Source organism: Salminus brasiliensis, chromosome 11 (genome assembly GCF_030463535.1).
Source record: "Salminus brasiliensis chromosome 11, fSalBra1.hap2, whole genome shotgun sequence".
Taxonomy (NCBI): Eukaryota; Metazoa; Chordata; class Actinopteri; order Characiformes; family Bryconidae; genus Salminus; species Salminus brasiliensis.
Window position 1 is genome coordinate 31,938,907 of NC_132888.1, and position 22,028 is coordinate 31,960,934.

The 22,028-nt window shown below is 38.6% G+C and overlaps 68 pseudogenes; all 68 read right to left on the reverse strand.

Annotated features, from left to right (window-relative positions):
- Window positions 1–13: 13 nt before the first annotated feature.
- On the reverse strand, window positions 14–132 carry LOC140571534 (5S ribosomal RNA; annotated as a pseudogene).
- A 185-nt stretch (window positions 133–317) lies between these two features.
- LOC140571852 (5S ribosomal RNA) lies at window positions 318–436 on the reverse strand (annotated as a pseudogene).
- A 186-nt stretch (window positions 437–622) lies between these two features.
- LOC140570222 (5S ribosomal RNA) lies at window positions 623–741 on the reverse strand (annotated as a pseudogene).
- A 185-nt stretch (window positions 742–926) lies between these two features.
- On the reverse strand, window positions 927–1,045 carry LOC140568122 (5S ribosomal RNA; annotated as a pseudogene).
- Window positions 1,046–1,230: 185 nt separating this feature from the next.
- Window positions 1,231–1,349, reverse strand: LOC140568057 (5S ribosomal RNA; annotated as a pseudogene).
- A 222-nt stretch (window positions 1,350–1,571) lies between these two features.
- Window positions 1,572–1,690, reverse strand: LOC140572092 (5S ribosomal RNA; annotated as a pseudogene).
- A 185-nt stretch (window positions 1,691–1,875) lies between these two features.
- On the reverse strand, window positions 1,876–1,994 carry LOC140568297 (5S ribosomal RNA; annotated as a pseudogene).
- Window positions 1,995–2,520: 526 nt separating this feature from the next.
- On the reverse strand, window positions 2,521–2,639 carry LOC140568058 (5S ribosomal RNA; annotated as a pseudogene).
- Window positions 2,640–2,824: 185 nt separating this feature from the next.
- On the reverse strand, window positions 2,825–2,943 carry LOC140567101 (5S ribosomal RNA; annotated as a pseudogene).
- A 185-nt stretch (window positions 2,944–3,128) lies between these two features.
- LOC140570702 (5S ribosomal RNA) lies at window positions 3,129–3,247 on the reverse strand (annotated as a pseudogene).
- Window positions 3,248–3,469: 222 nt separating this feature from the next.
- On the reverse strand, window positions 3,470–3,588 carry LOC140570704 (5S ribosomal RNA; annotated as a pseudogene).
- A 222-nt stretch (window positions 3,589–3,810) lies between these two features.
- LOC140571656 (5S ribosomal RNA) lies at window positions 3,811–3,929 on the reverse strand (annotated as a pseudogene).
- A 185-nt stretch (window positions 3,930–4,114) lies between these two features.
- On the reverse strand, window positions 4,115–4,233 carry LOC140571535 (5S ribosomal RNA; annotated as a pseudogene).
- Window positions 4,234–4,418: 185 nt separating this feature from the next.
- LOC140572548 (5S ribosomal RNA) lies at window positions 4,419–4,537 on the reverse strand (annotated as a pseudogene).
- A 185-nt stretch (window positions 4,538–4,722) lies between these two features.
- LOC140569262 (5S ribosomal RNA) lies at window positions 4,723–4,841 on the reverse strand (annotated as a pseudogene).
- Window positions 4,842–5,063: 222 nt separating this feature from the next.
- On the reverse strand, window positions 5,064–5,182 carry LOC140571998 (5S ribosomal RNA; annotated as a pseudogene).
- A 185-nt stretch (window positions 5,183–5,367) lies between these two features.
- LOC140572888 (5S ribosomal RNA) lies at window positions 5,368–5,486 on the reverse strand (annotated as a pseudogene).
- A 185-nt stretch (window positions 5,487–5,671) lies between these two features.
- On the reverse strand, window positions 5,672–5,790 carry LOC140572623 (5S ribosomal RNA; annotated as a pseudogene).
- Window positions 5,791–6,012: 222 nt separating this feature from the next.
- LOC140571905 (5S ribosomal RNA) lies at window positions 6,013–6,131 on the reverse strand (annotated as a pseudogene).
- A 185-nt stretch (window positions 6,132–6,316) lies between these two features.
- LOC140566736 (5S ribosomal RNA) lies at window positions 6,317–6,435 on the reverse strand (annotated as a pseudogene).
- A 185-nt stretch (window positions 6,436–6,620) lies between these two features.
- Window positions 6,621–6,739, reverse strand: LOC140572036 (5S ribosomal RNA; annotated as a pseudogene).
- Window positions 6,740–6,961: 222 nt separating this feature from the next.
- LOC140572242 (5S ribosomal RNA) lies at window positions 6,962–7,080 on the reverse strand (annotated as a pseudogene).
- A 222-nt stretch (window positions 7,081–7,302) lies between these two features.
- On the reverse strand, window positions 7,303–7,421 carry LOC140569263 (5S ribosomal RNA; annotated as a pseudogene).
- A 346-nt stretch (window positions 7,422–7,767) lies between these two features.
- Window positions 7,768–7,886, reverse strand: LOC140566518 (5S ribosomal RNA; annotated as a pseudogene).
- A 346-nt stretch (window positions 7,887–8,232) lies between these two features.
- LOC140566462 (5S ribosomal RNA) lies at window positions 8,233–8,352 on the reverse strand (annotated as a pseudogene).
- A 222-nt stretch (window positions 8,353–8,574) lies between these two features.
- LOC140573418 (5S ribosomal RNA) lies at window positions 8,575–8,693 on the reverse strand (annotated as a pseudogene).
- A 185-nt stretch (window positions 8,694–8,878) lies between these two features.
- LOC140573307 (5S ribosomal RNA) lies at window positions 8,879–8,997 on the reverse strand (annotated as a pseudogene).
- Window positions 8,998–9,182: 185 nt separating this feature from the next.
- On the reverse strand, window positions 9,183–9,301 carry LOC140571446 (5S ribosomal RNA; annotated as a pseudogene).
- Window positions 9,302–9,486: 185 nt separating this feature from the next.
- LOC140569264 (5S ribosomal RNA) lies at window positions 9,487–9,605 on the reverse strand (annotated as a pseudogene).
- Window positions 9,606–9,790: 185 nt separating this feature from the next.
- On the reverse strand, window positions 9,791–9,909 carry LOC140567021 (5S ribosomal RNA; annotated as a pseudogene).
- A 222-nt stretch (window positions 9,910–10,131) lies between these two features.
- On the reverse strand, window positions 10,132–10,250 carry LOC140571955 (5S ribosomal RNA; annotated as a pseudogene).
- A 185-nt stretch (window positions 10,251–10,435) lies between these two features.
- On the reverse strand, window positions 10,436–10,554 carry LOC140572046 (5S ribosomal RNA; annotated as a pseudogene).
- A 185-nt stretch (window positions 10,555–10,739) lies between these two features.
- On the reverse strand, window positions 10,740–10,858 carry LOC140569265 (5S ribosomal RNA; annotated as a pseudogene).
- A 222-nt stretch (window positions 10,859–11,080) lies between these two features.
- On the reverse strand, window positions 11,081–11,199 carry LOC140570705 (5S ribosomal RNA; annotated as a pseudogene).
- Window positions 11,200–11,385: 186 nt separating this feature from the next.
- Window positions 11,386–11,504, reverse strand: LOC140572175 (5S ribosomal RNA; annotated as a pseudogene).
- A 185-nt stretch (window positions 11,505–11,689) lies between these two features.
- LOC140571705 (5S ribosomal RNA) lies at window positions 11,690–11,808 on the reverse strand (annotated as a pseudogene).
- Window positions 11,809–11,993: 185 nt separating this feature from the next.
- On the reverse strand, window positions 11,994–12,112 carry LOC140569266 (5S ribosomal RNA; annotated as a pseudogene).
- A 185-nt stretch (window positions 12,113–12,297) lies between these two features.
- Window positions 12,298–12,416, reverse strand: LOC140569267 (5S ribosomal RNA; annotated as a pseudogene).
- Window positions 12,417–12,638: 222 nt separating this feature from the next.
- LOC140569268 (5S ribosomal RNA) lies at window positions 12,639–12,757 on the reverse strand (annotated as a pseudogene).
- A 185-nt stretch (window positions 12,758–12,942) lies between these two features.
- On the reverse strand, window positions 12,943–13,061 carry LOC140573068 (5S ribosomal RNA; annotated as a pseudogene).
- Window positions 13,062–13,284: 223 nt separating this feature from the next.
- Window positions 13,285–13,403, reverse strand: LOC140572889 (5S ribosomal RNA; annotated as a pseudogene).
- A 185-nt stretch (window positions 13,404–13,588) lies between these two features.
- On the reverse strand, window positions 13,589–13,707 carry LOC140566430 (5S ribosomal RNA; annotated as a pseudogene).
- Window positions 13,708–13,929: 222 nt separating this feature from the next.
- LOC140568059 (5S ribosomal RNA) lies at window positions 13,930–14,048 on the reverse strand (annotated as a pseudogene).
- A 222-nt stretch (window positions 14,049–14,270) lies between these two features.
- Window positions 14,271–14,389, reverse strand: LOC140568060 (5S ribosomal RNA; annotated as a pseudogene).
- A 222-nt stretch (window positions 14,390–14,611) lies between these two features.
- On the reverse strand, window positions 14,612–14,730 carry LOC140570706 (5S ribosomal RNA; annotated as a pseudogene).
- A 185-nt stretch (window positions 14,731–14,915) lies between these two features.
- Window positions 14,916–15,034, reverse strand: LOC140569269 (5S ribosomal RNA; annotated as a pseudogene).
- A 185-nt stretch (window positions 15,035–15,219) lies between these two features.
- Window positions 15,220–15,338, reverse strand: LOC140568061 (5S ribosomal RNA; annotated as a pseudogene).
- Window positions 15,339–15,560: 222 nt separating this feature from the next.
- Window positions 15,561–15,679, reverse strand: LOC140569270 (5S ribosomal RNA; annotated as a pseudogene).
- A 223-nt stretch (window positions 15,680–15,902) lies between these two features.
- LOC140569271 (5S ribosomal RNA) lies at window positions 15,903–16,021 on the reverse strand (annotated as a pseudogene).
- A 186-nt stretch (window positions 16,022–16,207) lies between these two features.
- On the reverse strand, window positions 16,208–16,326 carry LOC140567304 (5S ribosomal RNA; annotated as a pseudogene).
- A 222-nt stretch (window positions 16,327–16,548) lies between these two features.
- LOC140569273 (5S ribosomal RNA) lies at window positions 16,549–16,667 on the reverse strand (annotated as a pseudogene).
- A 185-nt stretch (window positions 16,668–16,852) lies between these two features.
- LOC140569274 (5S ribosomal RNA) lies at window positions 16,853–16,971 on the reverse strand (annotated as a pseudogene).
- Window positions 16,972–17,156: 185 nt separating this feature from the next.
- LOC140566271 (5S ribosomal RNA) lies at window positions 17,157–17,275 on the reverse strand (annotated as a pseudogene).
- Window positions 17,276–17,460: 185 nt separating this feature from the next.
- On the reverse strand, window positions 17,461–17,579 carry LOC140571106 (5S ribosomal RNA; annotated as a pseudogene).
- Window positions 17,580–17,764: 185 nt separating this feature from the next.
- On the reverse strand, window positions 17,765–17,883 carry LOC140571107 (5S ribosomal RNA; annotated as a pseudogene).
- A 186-nt stretch (window positions 17,884–18,069) lies between these two features.
- LOC140566174 (5S ribosomal RNA) lies at window positions 18,070–18,188 on the reverse strand (annotated as a pseudogene).
- A 185-nt stretch (window positions 18,189–18,373) lies between these two features.
- On the reverse strand, window positions 18,374–18,492 carry LOC140570269 (5S ribosomal RNA; annotated as a pseudogene).
- Window positions 18,493–18,677: 185 nt separating this feature from the next.
- LOC140571853 (5S ribosomal RNA) lies at window positions 18,678–18,796 on the reverse strand (annotated as a pseudogene).
- Window positions 18,797–18,982: 186 nt separating this feature from the next.
- Window positions 18,983–19,101, reverse strand: LOC140572670 (5S ribosomal RNA; annotated as a pseudogene).
- A 259-nt stretch (window positions 19,102–19,360) lies between these two features.
- On the reverse strand, window positions 19,361–19,479 carry LOC140566370 (5S ribosomal RNA; annotated as a pseudogene).
- Window positions 19,480–19,664: 185 nt separating this feature from the next.
- Window positions 19,665–19,783, reverse strand: LOC140570707 (5S ribosomal RNA; annotated as a pseudogene).
- A 186-nt stretch (window positions 19,784–19,969) lies between these two features.
- Window positions 19,970–20,088, reverse strand: LOC140566413 (5S ribosomal RNA; annotated as a pseudogene).
- A 185-nt stretch (window positions 20,089–20,273) lies between these two features.
- LOC140569275 (5S ribosomal RNA) lies at window positions 20,274–20,392 on the reverse strand (annotated as a pseudogene).
- Window positions 20,393–20,614: 222 nt separating this feature from the next.
- Window positions 20,615–20,733, reverse strand: LOC140572757 (5S ribosomal RNA; annotated as a pseudogene).
- A 185-nt stretch (window positions 20,734–20,918) lies between these two features.
- Window positions 20,919–21,037, reverse strand: LOC140569276 (5S ribosomal RNA; annotated as a pseudogene).
- A 185-nt stretch (window positions 21,038–21,222) lies between these two features.
- LOC140569277 (5S ribosomal RNA) lies at window positions 21,223–21,341 on the reverse strand (annotated as a pseudogene).
- Window positions 21,342–21,563: 222 nt separating this feature from the next.
- Window positions 21,564–21,682, reverse strand: LOC140569279 (5S ribosomal RNA; annotated as a pseudogene).
- Window positions 21,683–21,867: 185 nt separating this feature from the next.
- On the reverse strand, window positions 21,868–21,986 carry LOC140570029 (5S ribosomal RNA; annotated as a pseudogene).
- Window positions 21,987–22,028: the final 42 nt, after the last annotated feature.

Sequence of the window (22,028 nt, forward strand, 5' to 3'; positions counted from 1 at the left end):
GCAGGATTGGAAAAGCTTACAACACCTGGTATTCCCAGACAGTCTCCCATTCAAGTACTAACCAGGCCCAACCCTAGGTAGCTTCTGAGATCAGACGAGATCAGGCATTCTAAGGGTGGAACGGCCGTAAGCAGAAGCACCTTGCAAACTAGAGGATTCAAATTTCATAGCTAAGACCATATTTGTTCAAAACCAAGCAAAAGCATTCCATTTCAACACATCAACATTTACAACACAAAAGAGTTTCAACTACAAATTTGTGCAAAAGATGTAAATAACATGGAAATGTAAGCTTTAATTGTTTGCAGGATTGGAAAAGCTTACAACACCTGGTATTCCCAGACAGTCTCCCATTCAAGTACTAACCAGGCCCAACCCTAGGTAGCTTCTGAGATCAGACGAGATCAGGCATTCTAAGGGTGGAATGGCCGTAGGCAGAAGCACCTTGCAAACCTAGAGGATTCAAATTTCATAGCTAAGACCATATTTGTTCAAAACCAAGCAAAAGCATTCCATTTCAACACATCAACATTTACAACACAAAAGAGTTTCAACTACAAATTTGTGCAAAAGATGTAAATAACATGGAAATGTAAGCTTTAATTGTTTGCAGGATTGGAAAAGCTTACAACACCTGGTATTCCCAGACAGTCTCCCATTCAAGTACTAACCAGGCCCAACCCTAGGTAGCTTCTGAGATCAGACGAGATCAGGCATTCTGAGGGTGGAATGGCCGTAAGCAGAAGCACCTAGCAAACTAGAGGATTCAAATTTCATAGCTAAGACCATATTTGTTCAAAACCAAGCAAAAGCATTCCATTTCAACACATCAATATTTACAACACAAAAGAGTTTCAACTACAAATTTGTGCAAAAGATGTAAATAACATGGAAATGTAAGCTTTAATTGTTTGCAGGATTGGAAAAGCTTACAACACCTGGTATTCCCAGACAGTCTCCCATTCAAGTACTAACCAGGCCCAACCCTTGGTAGCTTCTGAGATGAGACAAGATCAGGCATTCTAAGGACGGAATGGCCGCAAGCAAAAGCACCTTGCAAACTAGAGGATTCAAATTTCATAGCTAAGACCATATTTGTTCAAAACCAAGCAAAAACATTCCATTTCAACACATCAATATTTACAACACAAAAGAGTTTCAACTACAAATTTGTGCAAAAGATGTAAATAACATGGAAATGTAAGCTTTAATTGTTTGCAGGATTGGAAAAGCTTACAACACCTGGTATTCCCAGACAGTCTCCCATTCAAGTACTAACCAGGCCCAACCCTTGGTAGCTTCTGAGATGAGACAAGATCAGGCATTCTAAGGATGGAATGGCCGCAAGCAGAAGCACCTTGCAAACTAGAGGATTCAAATTTCATAGCTAAGACCATATTTGTTCAAAACCAAGCAAAAGCATTCCATTTCAACACATCAACATTTACAACACAAAGCATTCCATTTCAACACATCAACATTTACAACACAAAAGAGTTTCATCTACAAATTTGTGCAAAAGATGTAAATAACATGGAAATGTAAGCTTTAATTGTTTGCAGGATTGGAAAAGCTTACAACACCTGATATTCCCAGACAGTCTCCCATTCAAGTACTAACCAAGCCCAACCCTAGGTAGCTTCTGAGATCAGACGAGATCAGGCATTCTAAGGGTGGAATGGCCGTAAGCAGAAGCACCTTGCAAACTAGAGGATTCAAATTTCATAGCTAAGACCATATTTGTTCAAAACCAAGCAAAAGCATTCCATTTCAACACATCAACATTTACAACACAAAAGAGTTTCAACTACAAATTTGTGCAAAAGATGTAAATAACATGGAAATGTAAGCTTTAATTGTTTGCAGGATTGGAAAAGCTTACAACACCTGATATTCCCAGACAGTCTCCCATTCAATTAGTAACCAGGCCCAACCCTAGGTAGCTTGTGAGATCAGACGAGATCAGGCATTCTAAGGGTGGAATGGCCGTAAGCAGAAGCACCTTGCAAACTAGAGGATTCAAATTTCATAGCTAAGACCATATTTGTTCAAAACCAAGCAAAAGCATTCCATTTCAACACATCAACATTTACAACACAAAGCATTCCATTTCAACACATCAACATTTACAACACAAAAGAGTTTCATCTACAAATTTATTCAAAAGATGTAAATAACATGGAAATGTAAGCTTTAATTGTTTGCAGGATTGGAAAAGCTTAAAACACCTGGTATTCCCAGACAGTCTCCCATTCAAGTACTAACCAGGCCCAACCCTTGGTAGCTTCTGAAATGAGACAAGATCAGGCATTCTAAGGATGGAATGGCCGCAAGCAGAAGCACCTTGCAAACTAGAGGATTCAAATTTCATAGCTAAGACCATATTTGTTCAAAACCAAGCAAAAGCATTCCATTTCAACACATCAATATTTACAACACAAAAGAGTTTCAACTACAAATTTGTGCAAAAGATGTAAATAACATGGAAATGTAAGCTTTAATTGTTTGCAGGATTGGAAAAGCTTACAACACCTGGTATTCCCAGACAGTCTCCCATTCAAGTACTAACCAGGCCCAACCCTTGGTAGCTTCTGAGATGAGACAAGATCAGGCATTCTAAGGATGGAATGGCCGCAAGCAGAAGCACCTTGCAAACTAGAGGATTCAAATTTCATAGCTAAGACCATATTTGTTCAAAACCAAGCAAAAGCATTCCATTTCAACACATCAACATTTACAACACAAAAGAGTTTCAACTACAAATTTGTGCAAAAGATGTAAATAACATGGAAATGTAAGCTTTAATTGTTTGCAGGATTGGAAAAGCTTACAACACCTGGTATTCCCAGACAGTCTCCCATTCAAGTACTAACTGTGCCCAACCCTAGGTAGCTTCTGAGATCAGACGAGATCAGGCATTCTAAGGGTGGAATGGCCGTAAGCAGAAGCACCTTGCAAACTAGAGGATTCAAATTTCATAGCTAAGACCATATTTGTTCAAAACCAAGCAAAAGCATTCCATTTCAACACATCAACATTTACAACACAAAAGAGTTTCAACTACAAATTTGTGCAAAAGATGTAAATAACATGGAAATGTAAGCTTTAATTGTTTGCAGGATTGGAAAAGCTTACAACACCTGATATTCCCAGACAGTCTCCCATTCAAGTACTAACCAGGCCCAACCCTAGGTAGCTTCTGAGATCAGACGAGATCAGGCATTCTAAGGGTGGAATGGCCGTAAGCAGAAGCACCTTGCAAACTAGAGGATTCAAATTTCATAGCTAAGATCATATTTGTTCAAAACCAAGCAAAAGCATTCCATTTCAACACATCAACATTTACAACACAAAGCATTCCATTTCAACACATCAACATTTACAACACAAAAGAGTTTCAACTACAAATTTGTGCAAAAGATGTAAATAACATGGAAATGTAAGCTTTAATTGTTTGCAGGATTGGAAAAGCTTACAACACCTGATATTCCCAGACAGTCTCCCATTCAAGTACTAACCAGGCCCAACCCTAGGTAGCTTCTGAGATCAGACGAGATCAGGCATTCTAAGGGTGGAATGGCCGTAAGCAGAAGCACCTTGCAAACTAGAGGATTCAAATTTCATAGCTAAGATCATATTTGTTCAAAACCAAGCAAAAGCATTCCATTTCAACACATCAACATTTACAACACAAAGCATTCCATTTCAACACATCAACATTTACAACACAAAAGAGTTTCATCTACAAATTTGTGCAAAAGATGTAAATAACATGGAAATGTAAGCTTTAATTGTTTGCAGGATTGGAAAAGCTTACAACACCTGGTATTCCCAGACAGTCTCCCATTCAAGTACGAACCAGGCCCAACCCTAGGTAGCTTCTGAGATCAGACGAGATCAGGCATTCTAAGGGTGGAATGGCCGTAAGCAGAAGCACCTTGCAAACTAGAGGATTCAAATTTCATAGCTAAGACCATATTTGTTCAAAACCAAGCAAAAGCATTCCATTTCAACACATCAACATTTACAACACAAAAGAGTTTCAACTACAAATTTGTGCAAAAGATGTAAATAACATGGAAATGTAAGCTTTAATTGTTTACAGGATTGGAAAAGCTTACAACACCTGGTATTCCCAGACAGTCTCCCATTCAAGTACTAACCAGGCCCAACCCTAGGTAGCTTCTGAGATCAGACGAGATCAGGCATTCTAAGGGTGGAACGGCCGTAAGCAGAAGCACCTTGCAAACTAGAGGATTCAAATTTCATAGCTAAGACCATATTTGTTCAAAACCAAGCAAAAGCATTCCATTTCAACACATCAACATTTACAACACAAAAGAGTTTCAACTACAAATTTGTGCAAAAGATGTAAATAACATGGAAATGTAAGCTTTAATTGTTTGCAGGATTGGAAAAGCTTACAACACCTGGTATTCCCAGACAGCCTCCCATTCAAGTACTAACCAGGCCCAACCCTAGGTAGCTTCTGAGATCAGACGAGATCAGGCATTCTAAGGATGGAATGGCCGTAAGCAGAAGCACCTTGCAAACTAGAGGATTCAAATTTCATAGCTAAGACCATATTTGTTCAAAACCAAGCAAAAGCATTCCATTTCAACACATCAACATTTACAACACAAAAGAGTTTCAACTACAAATTTGTGCAAAAGATGTAAATAACATGGAAATGTAAGCTTTAATTGTTTGCAGGATTGGAAAAGCTTACAACACCTGGTATTCCCAGACAGTCTCCCATTCAAGTACTAACCAGGCCCAACCCTAGGTAGCTTCTGAGATCAGACGAGATCAGGCATTCTAAGGGTGGAATGGCCGTAAGCAGAAGCACCTTGCAAACTAGAGGATTCAAATTTCATAGTTAAGACCATATTTGTTCAAAACCAAGCAAAAGCATTCCATTTCAACACATCAACATTTACAATACAAAGCATTCCATTTCAACACATCAACATTTACAACACAAAAGAGTTTCAACTACAAATTTGTGCAAAAGATGTAAATAACATGGAAATGTAAGCTTTAATTGTTTGCAGGATTGGAAAAGCTTACAACACCTGGTATTCCCAGACAGTCTCCCATTCAAGTACTAACCAGGCCCAACCCTAGGTAGCTTCTGAGATCAGACGAGATCAGGCATTCTAAGGGTGGAATTGCCATAAGCAGAAGAACCTTGCAAACTAGAGGATTCAAATTTCATAGCTAAGACCATATTTGTTCAAAACCAAGCAAAAGCATTCCATTTCAACACATCAACATTTACAACACAAAAGAGTTTCAACTACAAATTTGTGCAAAAGATGTAAATAACATGGAAATGTAAGCTTTAATTGTTTGCAGGATTGGAAAAGCTTACAACACCTGGTATTCCCAGACAGTCTCCCATTCAAGTACTAACCGTGCCCAACCCTAGGTAGCTTCTGAGATCAGACGAGATCAGGCATTCTAAGGGTGGAATGGCCGTAAGCAGAAGCACCTTGCAAACTAGAGGATTCAAATTTCATAGCTAAGACCATATTTGTTCAAAACCAAGCAAAAGCATTCCATTTCAACACATCAACATTTACAACACAAAAGAGTTTCAACTACAAATTTGTGCAAAAGATGTAAATAACATGGAAATGTAAGCTTTAATTGTTTGCAGGATTGGAAAAGCTTACAACACCTGATATTCCCAGACAGTCTCCCATTCAAGTACTAACCAGACCCAACCCTAGGTAGCTTCTGAGATCAGACGAGATCAGGCATTCTAAGGGTGGAATGGCCGTAAGCAGAAGCACCTTGCAAACTAGAGGATTCAAATTTCATAGCTAAGATCATATTTGTTCAAAACCAAGCAAAAGCATTCCATTTCAACACATCAACATTTACAACACAAAGCATTCCATTTCAACACATCAACATTTACAACACAAAAGAGTTTCATCTACAAATTTGTGCAAAAGATGTAAATAACATGGAAATGTAAGCTTTAATTGTTTGCAGGATTGGAAAAGCTTACAACACCTGGTATTCCCAGACAGTCTCCCATTCAAGTACGAACCAGGCCCAACCCTAGGTAGCTTCTGAGATCAGACGAGATCAGGCATTCTAAGGGTGGAATGGCTGTAAGCAGAAGCACCTTGCAAACTAGAGGATTCAAATTTCATAGCTAAGACCATATTTGTTCAAAACCAAGCAAAAGCATTCCATTTCAACACATCAACATTTACAACACAAAAGAGTTTCAACTACAAATTTGTGCAAAAGATGTAAATAACATGGAAATGTAAGCTTTAATTGTTTGCAGGATTGGAAAAGCTTACAACACCTGGTATTCCCAGACAGCCTCCCATTCAAGTACTAACCAGGCCCAACCCTAGGTAGGTTCTGAGATCAGACGAGATCAGGCATTCTAAGGATGGAATGGCCGTAAGCAGAAGCACCTTGCAAACTAGAGGATTCAAATTTCATAGCTAAGACCATATTTGTTCAAAACCAAGCAAAAGCATTCCATTTCAACACATCAACATTTACAACACAAAAGAGTTTCAACTACAAATTTGTGCAAAAGATGTAAATAACATGGAAATGTAAGCTTTAATTGTTTGCAGGATTGGAAAAGCTTACAACACCTGGTATTCCCAGACAGTCTCCCATTCAAGTACTAACCAGGCCCAACTCTAGGTAGCTTCTGAGATCAGACGAGATCAGGCATTCTAAGGGTGGAATGGCCGTAAGCAGAAGCACCTTGCAAACTAGAGGATTCAAATTTCATAGTTAAGACCATATTTGTTCAAAACCAAGCAAAAGCATTCCATTTCAACACATCAACATTTACAATACAAAGCATTCCATTTCAACACATCAACATTTACAACACAAAAGAGTTTCAACTACAAATTTGTGCAAAAGATGTAAATAACATGGAAATGTAAGCTTTAATTGTTTGCAGGATTGGAAAAGCTTACAACACCTGGTATTCCCAGACAGTCTCCCATTCAAGTACTAACCAGGCCCAACCCTAGGTAGCTTCTGAGATCAGACGAGATCAGGCATTCTAAGGGTGGAATGGTCGTAAGCAGAAATACCTTGCAAACTAGAGGATTCAAATTTCATAGCTAAGACCATATTTGTTGAAAACCAAGCAAAAGCATTCCATTTCAACACATCAACATTTACAACACAAAGCATTCCATTTCAACACATCAACATTTACAACACAAAAGAGTTTCAACTACAAATTTGTGCAAAAGATGTAAATAACATGGAAATGTAAGCTTTAATTGTTTGCAGGATTGGAAAAGCTTACAACACCTGGTATTCCCAGACAGTCTCCCATTCAAGTACTAACCAGGCCCAACCCTAGGTAGCTTCTGAGATCAGACGAGATCAGGCATTCTAAGGGTGGAATGGCCGTAAGCAGAAGCACCTTGCAAACTAGAGGATTCAAATTTCATAGCTAAGACCATATTTGTTCAAAACCAAGCAAAAGCATTCCATTTCAACACATCAACATTTACAACACAAAAGAGTTTCAACTACAAATTTGTGCAAAAGATGTAAATAACATGGAAATGTAAGCTTTAATTGTTTGCAGGATTGGAAAAGCTTACAACACCTGGTATTCCCAGACAGTCTCCCATTCAAGTACTAACCAGACCCAACCCACATCAACATTTATAACACAAAAGAGTTTCAACTACAAATTTGTGCAAAAGATGTAAATAACATGGAAATGTAAGCTTTAATTGTTTGCAGGATTGGAAAAGCTTACAACACCTGGTATTCCCAGACAGTCTCCCATTCAAGTACTAACCAGGCCCAACTCTAGGTAGTTTCTGAGATCAGACAAGATCAGGCATTCTAAGGGTGGAATGGCCGTAAGCAGAAGCACCTTTCAAACTAGAGGATTCAAATTTCATAGCTAAGACCATATTTGTTCAAAACCAAGCAAAAGCATTCCATTTCAACACATCAACATTTACCACACAAAAGAGTGTCAACTACAAATAAGTGCAAAAGATATAAATAACATGGAAATGTAAGCTTTAATTGTTTGCAGGATTGGAAAAGCTTACAACACCTGGTATTCCCAGACAGTCTCCCATTCAAGTACTAACCAGACCCAACCCACATCAACATTTACAACACAAAAGAGTTTCAACTACAAATTTGTGCAAAAGATGTAAATAACATGGAAATGTAAGCTTTAATTGTTTGCAGGATTGGAAAAGCTTACAACACCTGGTATTCCCAGACAGTCTCCCATTCAAGTACTAACCAGGCCCAACCCAATGGTAGCTTCTGAGATCAGACGAGATCAGGCATTCTAAGGGTGGAATGGCCGTAAGCAGAAGCACTTAGCAAACTAGAGGATTCAAATTTCATAGCTAAGACCATATTTGTTCAAAACCAAGCAAAAGCATTCCATTTCAACACATCAACATTTACAACACAAAGCATTCCATTTCAACACATCAACATTTACCACACAAAAGAGTTTCATCTACAAATTTGTGCAAAAGATGTAAATAACATGGAAATGTAAGCTTTAATTGTTTGCAGGATTGGAAAAGCTTACAACACCTGATATTCCCAGACAGTCTCGCATTCAAGTACTAACCAGGCCCAACCCTAGGTAGCTTCTGAGATCAGACGAGATCAGGTATTCTAAGGGTGGAATGGCCGTAAGCAGAAGCACCTTGCAAACTAGAGGATTCAAATTTCATAGCTAAGATCATATTTGTTCAAAACCAAGCAAAAGCATTCCATTTCAACACATCAACATTTACAACACAAAAGAGTTTCATCTACAAATTTGTGCAAAAGATGTAAATAACATGGAAATGTAAGCTTTAATTGTTTGCAGGATTGGAAAAGCTTACAACACCTAGCATTCCCAGACAGTCTCCCATTCAAGTACTAACCAGGCCCAACCCTAGGTAGCTTCTGAGATCAGACGAGATCAGGCATTCTAAGGGTGGAATGGCCATAAGCAAAAGCACCTTCCAAACTAGAGGATTCAAATTTCATAGCTAAGACCATATTTGTTCAAAACCAAGCAAAAGCATTCCATTTCAACACATCAACATTTACAACACAAAAGAGTTTCAACTACAAATTTGTGCAAAAGATGTAAATAACATGGAAATGTAAGCTTTAATTGTTTGCAGGATTGGAAAAGCTTACAACACCTGGTATTCCCAGACAGTCTCCCATTCAAGTACTAACCAGGCCCAACCCTAGGTAGCTTCTGAGATCAGACGAGATCAGGCATTCTAAGGGTGGAATGGCCGTAAGTAGAAGCACCTTGCAAACTAGAGGATTCAAATTTCATAGCTAAGACCATATTTGTTCAAAACCAAGCAAAAGCATTCCATTTCAACACATCAACATTTACAACACAAAAGAGTTTCAACTACAAATTTGTGCAAAAGATGTAAATAACATGGAAATGTAAGCTTTAATTGTTTGCAGGATTGGAAAAGCTTACAACACCTGGTATTCCCAGACAGTCTCCCATTCAAGTACTAACCAGGCCCAACCCTAGGTAGCTTCTGAGATCAGACGAGATCAGGCATTCTAAGGGTGGAATGGCCGTAAGCAGAAGCACCTTGCAAACTAGAGGATTCAAATTTCATAGCTAAGACCATATTTGTTCAAAACCAAGCAAAAGCATTCCATTTCAACACATCAACATTTACAACACAAAAGAGTTTCAACTACAAATTTGTGCAAAAGATGTAAATAACATGGAAATGTAAGCTTTAATTGTTTGCAGGATTGGAAAAGCTTACAACACCTGGTATTCCCAGACAGTCTCCCATTCAAGTACTAACCAGGCCCAACCGTAGGTAGCTTCTGAGATCAGACGAGATCAGGCATTCTAAGGGTGGAATGGCCTTAAGCAGAAGCACCTTGCAAACTAGAGGATTCAAATTTCATAGCTAAGACCATATTTGTTCAAAACCAAGCAAAAGCATTCCATTTCAACACATCAACATTTACAACACAAAGCATTCCATTTCAACACATCAACATTTACAACACAAAAGAGTTTCATCTACAAATTTGTGCAAAAGATGTAAATAACATGGAAATGTAAGCTTTAATTGTTTGCAGGATTGGAAAAGCTTACAACACCTGGTATTCCCAGACAGTCTCCCATTCAAGTACTAACCAGGCCCAACCCTAGGTAGCTTCTGAGAACAGACGAGATCAGGCATTCTAAGGGTGGAATGGCCGTAAGCAGAAGCACCTTGCAAACTAGAGGATTCAAATTTCATAGCTAAGACCATATTTGTTCAAAACCAAGCAAAAGCATTCCATTTCAACACATCAACATAAACAACACAAAAGAGTTTCAACTACAAATTTGTGCAAAAGATGTAAATAACATGGAAATGTAAGCTTTAATTGTTTGCAGGATTGGAAAAGCTTATAACACCTGGTATTCCCAGACAGTCTCCCATTCAAGTACTAACCAGGCCCAACCCTAGGTAGCTTCTGAGATCAGACGAGATCAGGCATTCTAAGGGTGGAATGGCCGTAAGCAGAAGCACCTTGCAAACTAGAGGATTCAAATTTCATAGCTAAGACCATATTTGTTCAAAACCAAGCAAAAGCATTCCATTTCAACACATCAACATTTACAACACAAAAGAGTTTCAACTACAAATTTGTGCAAAAGATGTAGATAACATGGAAATGTAAGCTTTAATTGTTTGCAGGATTGGAAAAGCTTACAACACCTGGTATTCCCAGACAGTCTCCCATTCAAGTACTAACCAGGCCCAACCCTAGGTAGCTTCTGAGATCAGACGAGATCAGGCATTCTAAGGGTGGAATGGCCGTAAGCAGAAGCACCTTGCAAACTAGAGGATTCAAATTTCATAGCTAAGACCATATTTGTTCAAAACCAAGCAAAAGCATTCCATTTCAACACATCAACATTTACAACACAAAGCATTCCATTTCAACACATCAACATTTACAACACAAAAGAGTTTCATCTACAAATTTGTGCAAAAGATGTAAATAACATGGAAATGTAAGCTTTAATTGTTTGCAGGATTGGAAAAGCTTACAACACCTGATATTCCCAGACAGTCTCCCATTCAAGTACTAACCAGGCCCAACCCTAGGTAGCTTCTGAGATCAGACGAGATCAGGCATTCTAAGGGTGGAATGGCCGTAAGCAGAAGCACCTTGCAAACCTAGAGGATTCAAATTTCATAGCTAAGACCATATTTGTTCAAAACCAAGCAAAAGCATTCCATTTCAACACATCAACATTTACAACACAAAAGAGTTTCAACTACAAATTTGTGCAAAAGATGTAAATAACATGAAAATGTAAGCTTTAATTGTTTGCAGGATTGGAAAAGCTTACAACACCTGGTATTCCCAGACAGTCTCCCATTCAAGTACTAACCAGGCCCAACCCTAGGTAGCTTCTGAGATCAGACAAGATCAGGCATTCTAAGGGTGGAATGGCCGTAAGCAGAAGCACCTTGCAAACTAGAGGATTCAAATTTCATAGCTAAGACCATATTTGTTCAAAACCAAGCAAAAGCATTCCATTTCAACACATCAACATTTACAACACAAAAGAGTTTCAACTACAAATTTGTGCAAAAGATGTAAATAACATGGAAATGTAAGCTTTAATTGTTTGCAGGATTGGAAAAGCTTACAACACCTGGTATTCCCAGACAGTCTCCCATTCAAGTACTAACCAGGCCCAACCCTTGGTAGCTTCTGAGATCAGACGAGATCAGGCATTCTAAGGGTGGAATGGCCTTAAGCAGAAGCACCTTGCAAACTAGAGGATTCAAATTTCATAGCTAAGACCATATTTGTTCAAAACCAAGCAAAAGCATTCCATTTCAACACATCAACATTTACAACACAAAAGAGTTTCAACTACAAATTTGTGCAAAAGATGTAAATAACATGGAAATGTAAGCTTTAATTGTTTGCAGGATTGGAAAAGCTTACAACACCTGGTATTCCCAGACAGTCTCCCATTCAAGTACTAACCAGGCCCAACCCTAGGTAGCTTCTGAGATCAGACGAGATCAGGCATTCTAAGGGTGGAATGGCCGTAAGCAGAAGCACCTTGCAAACTAGAGGATTCAAATTTCATAGCTAAGACCATATTTGTTCAAAACCAAGCAAAAGCATTCCATTTCAACACATCAACATTTACAACACAAAAGAGTTTCAACTACAAATTTGTGCAAAAGATGTAAATAACATGGAAATGTAAGCTTTAATTGTTTGCAGGATTGGAAAAGCTTACAACACCTGGTATTCCCAGACAGTCTCCCATTCAAGTACTAACCAGGCCCAACCCTAGGTAGCTTCTGAGATCAGACGAGATCAGGCATTCTAAGGGTGGAATGGCCGTAAGCAGAAGCACCTTGCAAACTAGAGGATTCAAATTTCATAGCTAAGACCATATTTGTTCAAAACCAAGCAAAAGCATTCCATTTCAACACATCAACATTTACAACACAAAGCATTCCATTTCAACACATCAACATTTACAACACAAAAGAGTTTCATCTACAAATTTGTGCAAAAGATGTAAATAACATGGAAATGTAAGCTTTAATTGTTTGCAGGATTGGAAAAGCTTACAACACCTGGTATTCCCAGACAGTCTCCCATTCAAGTACTAACCAGGCCCAACCCTAGGTAGCTTCTGAGATCAGACGAGATCAGGCATTCTAAGGGTGGAATGGCCGTAAGCAGAAGCACCTTGCAAACTAGAGGATTCAAATTTCATAGCTAAGACCATATTTGTTCAAAACCAAGCAAAAGCATTCCATTTCAACACATCAACATTTACAACACAAAAGAGTTTCAACTACAAATTTGTGCAAAAGATGTAAATAACATGGAAATGTAAGCTTTAATTGTTTGCAGGATTGGAAAAGCTTACAACACCTGGTATTCCCAGACAGTCTCCCATTCAAGTACTAACCAGGCCCAACCCTAGGTAGCTTCTGAGATCAGAGGAGATCAGGCATTCTAAGGGTGGAATGGCCGTAGGCAGAAGCACCTTGCAAACCTAGAGGATTCAAATTTCATAGCTAAGACCATATTTGTTCAAAACCAAGCAAAAGCATTCCATTTCAACACATCAACATTTACAATACAAAGCATTCCATTTCAACACATCAACATTTACAACACAAAAGAGTTTCATCTACAAATTTGTGCAAAAGATGTAAATAACATGGAAATGTAAGCTTTAATTGTTTGCAGGATTGGAAAAGCTTACAACACCTGGTATTCCCAGACAGTCTCCCATTCAAGTACTAACCGTGCCCAACCCTAGGTAGCTTCTGAGATCAGACGAGATCAGGCATTCTAAGGGTGGAATGGCCGTAAGCAGAAGCACCTTGCAAACTAGAGGATTCAAATTTCATAGCTAAGACCATATTTGTTCAAAACCAAGCAAAAGCATTCCATTTCAACACATCAACATTTACAACACAAAAGAGTTTCAACTACAAATTTGTGCAAAAGATGTAAATAACATGGAAATGTAAGCTTTAATTGTTTGCAGGATTGGAAAAGCTTACAACACCTGATATTCCCAGACAGTCTCCCATTCAAGTACTAACCAGGCCCAACCCTAGGTAGCTTCTGAGATCAGACGAGAGCAGGCATTCTAAGGGTGGAATGGCCGTAAGCAGAAGCACCTTGCAAACTAGAGGATTCAAATTTCATAGCTAAGACCATATTTGTTCAAAACCAAGCAAAAGCATTCCATTTCAACACATCAACATTTACAACACAAAGCATTCCATTTCAACACATCAACATTTACAACACAAAAGAGTTTCAACTACAAATTTGTGCAAAAGATGTAAAAAACATGGAAATGTAAGCTTTAATTGTTTGCAGGATTGGAAAAGCTTACAACACCTGGTATTCCCAGACAGTCTCCCATTCAAGTACTAACCAGGCCCAACCCTTGGTAGCTTCTGAGATGAGACAAGATCAGGCATTCTAAGGATGGAATGGCCGCAAGCAGAAGCACCTTGCAAACTAGAGGATTCAAATTTCATAGCTAAGACCATATTTGTTCAAAACCAAGCAAAAGCATTCCATTTCAACACATCAACATTTACAACACAAAGCATTCCATTTCAACACATCAACATTTACAACACAAAAGAGTTTCAACTACAAATTTGTGCAAAAGATGTAAATAACATGGAAATGTAAGCTTTAATTGTTTGCAGGATTGGAAAAGCTTACAACACCTGGTATTCCCAGACAGTCTCCCATTCAAGTACTAACCAGGCCCAACCCTTGGTAGCTTCTGAGATGAGACAAGATCAGGCATTCTAAGGATGGAATGGCCGCAAGCAGAAGCACCTTGCAAACTAGAGGATTCAAATTTCATAGCTAAGACCATATTTGTTCAAAACCAAGCAAAAGCATTCCATTTCAACACATCAACATTTACAACACAAAGCATTCCATTTTAACACATCAACATTTACAACACAAAAGAGTTTCATCTACAAATTTGTGCAAAAGATGTAAATAACATGGAAATGTAAGCTTTAATTGTTTGCAGGATTGGAAAAGCTTACAACACCTGATATTCCCAGACAGTCTCCCATTCAAGTACTAACCAGGCCCAACCCTAGGTAGCTTCTGAGATCAGACGAGATCAGGCATTCTAAGGGTGGAATGGCCGTAAGCAGAAGCACCTTGCAAACTAGAGGATTCAAATTTCATAGCTAAGACCATATTTGTTCAAAACCAAGCAAAAGCATTCCATTTCAACACATCAACATTTACAACACAAAAGAGTTTCAACTACAAATTTGTGCAAAAGATGTAAATAACATGGAAATGTAAGCTTTAATTGTTTGCAGGATTGGAAAAGCTTACAACACCTGGTATTCCCAGACAGTCTCCCATTCAAGTACTAACCAGGCCCAACCCTAGGTAGCTTCTGAGATCAGACGAGATCAGGCATTCTAAGGGTGGAATGGCCGTAAGCAGAAGCACCTTCCAAACTAGAGGATTCAAATTTCATAGCTAAGACCATATTTGTTCAAAACCAAGCAAAAGCATTCCATTTCAACACATCAACATTTACAACACAAAAGAGTTTCAACTACAAATTTGTGCAAAAGATGTAAATAACATGGAAATGTAAGCTTTAATTGTTTGCAGGATTGGAAAAGCTTACAACACCTGGTATTCCCAGACAGTCTCCCATTCAAGTACTAACCAGGCCCAACCCTTGGTAGCTTCTGAGATGAGACAAGATCAGGCATTCTAAGGATGGAATGGCCGCAAGCAGAAGCACCTTGCAAACTAGAGGATTCAAATTTCATAGCTAAGACCATATTTATTCAAAACCAAGCAAAAGCATTCCATTTCAACACATCAACATTTACAACACAAAGCATTCCATTTTAACACATCAACATTTACAACACAAAAGAGTTTCATCTAGAAATTTGTGCAAAAGATGTAAATAACATGGAAATGTAAGCTTTAATTGTTTGCAGGATTGGAAAAGCTTACAACACCTGGTATTCCCAGACAGTCTCCCATTCAAGTACTAACCAGGCCCAACCCTAGGTAGCTTCTGAGATCAGACGAGATCAGGCATTCTAAGGGTGGAATGGCCGTAAGCAGAAGCACCTTGCAAACCTAGAGGATTCAAATTTCATAGCTAAGACCATATTTGTTCAAAACCAAGCAAAAGCATTCCATTTCAACACATCAACATTTACAACACAAAGCATTCCATTTTAACACATCAACATTTACAACACAAAAGAGTTTCATCTACAAATTTGTGCAAAAGATGTAAATAACATGGAAATGTAAGCTTTAATTGTTTGCAGGATTGGAAAAGCTTACAACACCTGGTATTCCCAGACAGTCTCCCATTCAAGTACTAACCAGGCCCAACCCTAGGTAGCTTCTGAGATCAGACGAGATCAGGCATTCTAAGGGTGGAATGGCCGTAAGCAGAAGCACCTTGCAAACCAAGAGGATTCAAATTTCATAGCTAAGACCATATTTGTTCAAAACCAAGCAAAAGCATTCCATTTCAACACATCAACATTTACAACACAAAAGAGTTTCAACTACAAATTTGTGCAAAAGATGTAAATAACATGGAAATGTAAGCTTTAATTGTTTGCAGGATTGGAAAAGCTTACAACACCTGGTATTCCCAGACAGTCTCCCATTCAAGCACTAACCGTGCCCAACCCTAGGTAGCTTCTGAGATCAGACGAGATCAGGCATTCTAAGGGTGGAATGGCCGTAAGCAGAAGCACCTTGCAAACTAGAGGATTCAAATTTCATAGCTAAGACCATATTTGTTCAAAACCAAGCAAAAGCATTCCATTTCAACACATCAACATTTACAACACAAAGCATTCCATTTCAACACATCAACATTTACAACACAAAAGAGTTTCATCTAGAAATTTGTGCAAAAGATGTAAATAACATGGAAATGTAAGCTTTAATTGTTTGCAGGATTGGAAAAGCTTACAACACCTGGTATTCCCAGACAGTCTCCCATTCAAGTACTAACCAGGCCCAACCCTAGGTAGCTTCTGAGATCAGACGAGATCAGGCATTCTAAGGGTGGAATGGCCGTAAGCAGAAGCACCTTGCAAACTAGAGGATTCAAATTTCATAGCTAAGACCATATTTGTTCAAAACCAAGCAAAAGCATTCCATTTCAACACATCAACATTTACAACACAAAAGAGTTTCAACTACAAATTTGTGCAAAAGATGTAAATAACATGGAAATGTAAGCTTTAATTGTTTGCAGGATTGGAAAAGCTTACAACACCTGGTATTCCCAGACAGTCTCCCATTCAAGTACTAACCAGGCCCAACCCTAGGTAGCTTCTGAGATCAGACGAGATCAGGCATTCTAAGGGTGGAATGGCCGTAAGCAGAAGCACCTTGCAAACTAGAGGATTCAAATTTCATAGCTAAGACCATATTTGTTCAAAACCAAGCAAAAGCATTCCATTTCAACACATCAACATTTACAACACAAAAGAGTTTCAACTACAAATTTGTGCAAAAGATGTAAATAACATGGAAATGTAAGCTTTAATTGTTTGCAGGATTGGAAAAGCTTACAACACCTGGTATTCCCAGACAGTCTCCCATTCAAGTACTAACCAGGCCCAACCCTACGTAGCTTCTGAGATCAGACGAGATCAGGCATTCTAAGGGTGGAATGGCCGTAAGCAGAAGCACCTTGCAAACTAGAGGATTCAAATTTCATAGCTAAGACCATATTTGTTCAAAACCAAGCAAAAGCATTCCATTTCAACACATCAACATTTACAACACAAAAGAGTTTCAACTACAAATTTGTGCAAAAGATGTAAATAACATGGAAATGTAAGCTTTAATTGTTTGCAGGATTGGAAAAGCTTACAACACCTGGTATTCCCAGACAGTCTCCCATTCAAGTACTAACCAGGCCCAACCCTAGGTAGCTTCCGAGATCAGACGAGATCAGGCATTCTAAGGGTGGAATGGCCGTAAGCAGAAGCACCTTGCAAACTAGAGGATTCAAATTTCATAGCTAAGACCATATTTGTTCAAAACCAAGCAAAAGCATTCCATTTCAACACATCAACATTTACAACACAAAAGAGTTTCAACTACAAATTTGTGCAAAAGATGTAAATAACATGGAAATGTAAGCTTTAATTGTTTGCAGGATTGGAAAAGCTTACAACACCTGGTATTCCCAGACAGTCTCCCATTCAAGTACTAACCAGGCCCAACCCTAGGTAGCTTCCGAGATCAGACGAGATCAGGCATTCTAAGGGTGGAATGGCCGTAAGCAGAAGCACCTTGCAAACCTAGAGGATTCAAATTTCATAGCTAAGACCATATTTGTTCAAAACCAAGCAAAAGCATTCCATTTCAACACATCAACAATTACAACACAAAAGAGTTTCAACTACAAATTTGTGCAAAAGATGTAAATAACATGGAAATGTAAGCTTTAATTGTTTGCAGGATTGGAAAAGCTTACAACACCTGGTATTCCCAGACAGTCTCCCATTCAAGTTCTAACCAGGCCCAACCCTAGGTAGCTTCTGAGATCAGACGAGATCAGGCATTCTAAGGGTGGAATGGCCGTAAGCAGAAGCACCTTGCAAACTAGAGGATTCAAATTTCATAGCTAAGACCATATTTGTTCAAAACCAAGCAAAAGCATTCCATTTCAGCACATCAACATTTACAACACAAAAGAGTTTCAACTACAAATTTGTGCAAAAGATGTAAATAACATGGAAATGTAAGCTTTAATTGTTTGCAGGATTGGAAAAGCTTACAACACCTGGTATTCCCAGACAGTCTCCCATTCAAGTACTAACCAGGCCCAACCCTAGGTAGCTTCTGAGATCAAACGAGATCAGGCATTCTAAGGGTGGAATGGCCGTAAGCAGAAGCACCTTGCAAACTAGAGGATTCAAATTTCATAGCTAAGATCATATTTGTTCAAAACCAAGCAAAAGCATTCCATTTCAACACATCAACATTTACAACACAAAAGAGTTTCAACTACAAATTTGTGCAAAAGATGTAAATAACATGGAAATGTAAGCTTTAATTGTTTGCAGGATTGGAAAAGCTTACAACACCTGGTATTCCCAGACAGTCTCCCATTCAAGTACTAACCAGGCCCAACCCTAGGTAGCTTCTGAGATCAGACGAGATCAGGCATTCTAAGGGTGGAATGGCCGTAGGCAGAAGCACCTTGCAAACCTAGAGGATTCAAATTTCATAGCTGAGACCATATTTGTTCAAAACCAAGCAAAAGCATTCCATTTGAACACATCAACATTTACAACACAAAAGAGTTTCAACTACAAATTTGTGCAAAAGATGTAAATAACATGGAAATGTAAGCTTTAATTGTTTGCAGGATTGGAAAAGCTTACAACACCTGGTATTCCCAGAAAGTCTCCCATTCAAGTACTAACCAGGCCCAACCCTTGGTAGCTTCTGAGATCAGACAAGATCAGGCATTCTAAGGATGGAATGGCCGCAAGCAGAAGCACCTTGCAAACTAGAGGATTCAAATTTCATAGCTAAGACCATATTTGTTCAAAACCAAGCAAAAGCATTCCATTTCAACACATCAACATTTACAATACAAAGCATTCCATTTCAACACATCAACATTTACAACACAAAGCATTCCATTTCAACACATCAACATTTACAACACAAAAGAGTTTCAACTACAAATTTGTGCAAAAGATGTAAATAACATGGAAATGTAAGCTTTAATTGTTTGCAGGATTGGAAAAGCTTACAACACCTGATATTCCCAGACAGTCTCCCATTCAAGTACTAACCAGGCCCAACCCTTGGTAGCTTCTGAGATCAGACGAGATCAGGCATTCTAAGGGTGGAATGGCCGTAAGCAGAAGCACCTTGCAAACTAGAGGATTCAAATTTCATAGCTAAGACCATATTTGTTCAAAACCAAGCAAAAGCATTCCATTTCAACACATCAACATTTACAACACAAAAGAGTTTCAACTACAAATTTGTGTAAAAGATGTAAATAACATGGAAATGTAAGCTTTAATTGTTTGCAGGATTGGAAAAGCTTACAACACCTGATATTCCCAGACAGTCTCCCATTCAAGTACTAACCAGGCCCAACCCTAGGTAGCTTCTGAGATCAGACGAGATCAGGCATTCTAAGGGTGGAATGGCCGTAAGCAGAAGCACCTTGCAAACCTAGAGGATTCAAATTTCATAGCTAAGACCATATTTGTTCAAAACCAAGCAAAAGCATTCCATTTCAACACATCAACATTTACAACACAAAAGAGTTTCAACTACAAATTTGTGCAAAAGATGTAAATAACATGGAAATGTAAGCTTTAATTGTTTGCAGGATTGGAAAAGCTTACAACACCTGGTATTCCCAGACAGTCTCCCATTCAAGTACTAACCAGGCCCAACCCTTGGTAGCTTCTGAGATCAGACAAGATCAGGTATTCTAAGGATCGAATGGCCGTAAGCAGAAGCACCTTGCAAACTAGAGGATTCAAATTTCATAGCTAAGACCATATTTGTTCAAAACCAAGCAAAAGCATTCCATTTCAACACATCAACATTTACAACACAAAAGAGTTTCAACTACAAATTTGTGCAAAAGATGTAAATAACATGGAAATGTAAGCTTTAATTGTTTGCAGGATTGGAAAAGCTTACAACACCTGGTATTCCCAGACAGTCTCCCATTCAAGTACTAACCAGGCCCAACCCTAGGTAGCTTCTGAGATCAGACGAGATCAGGCATTCTAAGGGTGGAATGGCCGTAAGCAGAAGCACCTTGCAAACTAGAGGATTCAAATTTCATAGCTAAGACCATATTTGTTCAAAACCAAGCAAAAGCATTCCATTTCAAAACATCAACATTTACAACACAAAGCATTCCATTTCAACACATCAACATTTACAACACAAAAGAGTTTCATCTACAAATTTGTGCAAAAGATGTAAATAACATGGAAATGTAAGCTTTAATTGTTTGCAGGATTGGAAAAGCTTACAACACCTGATATTCCCAGACAGTCTCCCATTCAAGTACTAACCAGGCCCAACCCTAGGTAGCTTCTGAGATCAGACGAGATCACGCATTCTAAGGGTGGAATGGCCGTAAGCAGAAGCACCTTGCAAACTAGAGGATTCAAATTTCATAGCTAAGACCATATTTGTTCAAAACCAAGCAAAAGCATTCCATTTCAACACATCAACATTTACAACACAAAAGAGTTTCAACTACAAATTTGTGCAAAAGATGTAAATAACATGGAAATGTAAGCTTTAATTGTTTGCAGGATTGGAAAAGCTTACAACACCTGGTATTCCCAGACAGTCTCCCATTCAAGTACTAACCAGGCCCAACCCTAGGTAGCTTCTGAGATCAGACGAGATCAGGCATTCTAAGGGTGGAATGGCCGTAAGCAGAAGCATTTTGCAAAATAGAGGATTCAAATTTCATAGCTAAGACCATATTTGTTCAAAACCAAGCAAAAGCATTCCATTTCAACACATCAACATTTACAACACAAAAGAGTTTCAACTACAAATTTGTGCAAAAGATGTAAATAACATGGAAATGTAAGCTTTAATTGTTTGCAGGATTGGAAAAGCTTACAACACCTGGTATTCCCAGACAGTCTCCCATTCAAGTACTAACCAGGCCCAACCCTAGGTAGCTTCTGAGATCAGACGAGATCAGGCATTCTAAGGGTGGAATGGCCGTAAGCAGAAGCACCTTGCAAACTAGAGGATTCAAATTTCATAGCTAAGACCATATTTGTTCAAAACCAAGCAAAAGCATTCCATTTCAAAACATCAACATTTACAACACAAAGCATTCCATTTCAACACATCAACATTTACAACACAAAAGAGTTTCATCTACAAATTTGTGCAAAAGATGTAAATAACATGGAAATGTAAGCTTTAATTGTTTGCAGGATTGGAAAAGCTTACAACACCTGGTATTCCCAGACAGTCTCCCATTCAAGTACTAACCAGGCCCAACCCTAGGTAGCTTCTGAGATCAGACGAGATCAGGCATTCTAAGGGTGGAATGGCCGTAAGCAGAAGCACCTTGCAAACTAGAGGATTCAAATTTCATAGCTAAGACCATATTTGTTCAAAACCAAGCAAAAGCATTCCATTTCAACACATCAACATTTACAACACAAAAGAGTTTCAACTACAAATTTGTGCAAAAGATGTAAATAACATGGAAATGTAAGCTTTAATTGTTTGCAGGATTGGAAAAGCTTACAACACCTGGTATTCCCAGACAGTCTCCCATTCAAGTACTAACCAGGCCCAACCCTATGTAGCTTCCGAGATCAGACGAGATCAGGCATTCTAAGGGTGGAATGGCCGTAAGCAGAAGCACCTTGCAAACTAGAGGATTCAAATTTCATAGCTAA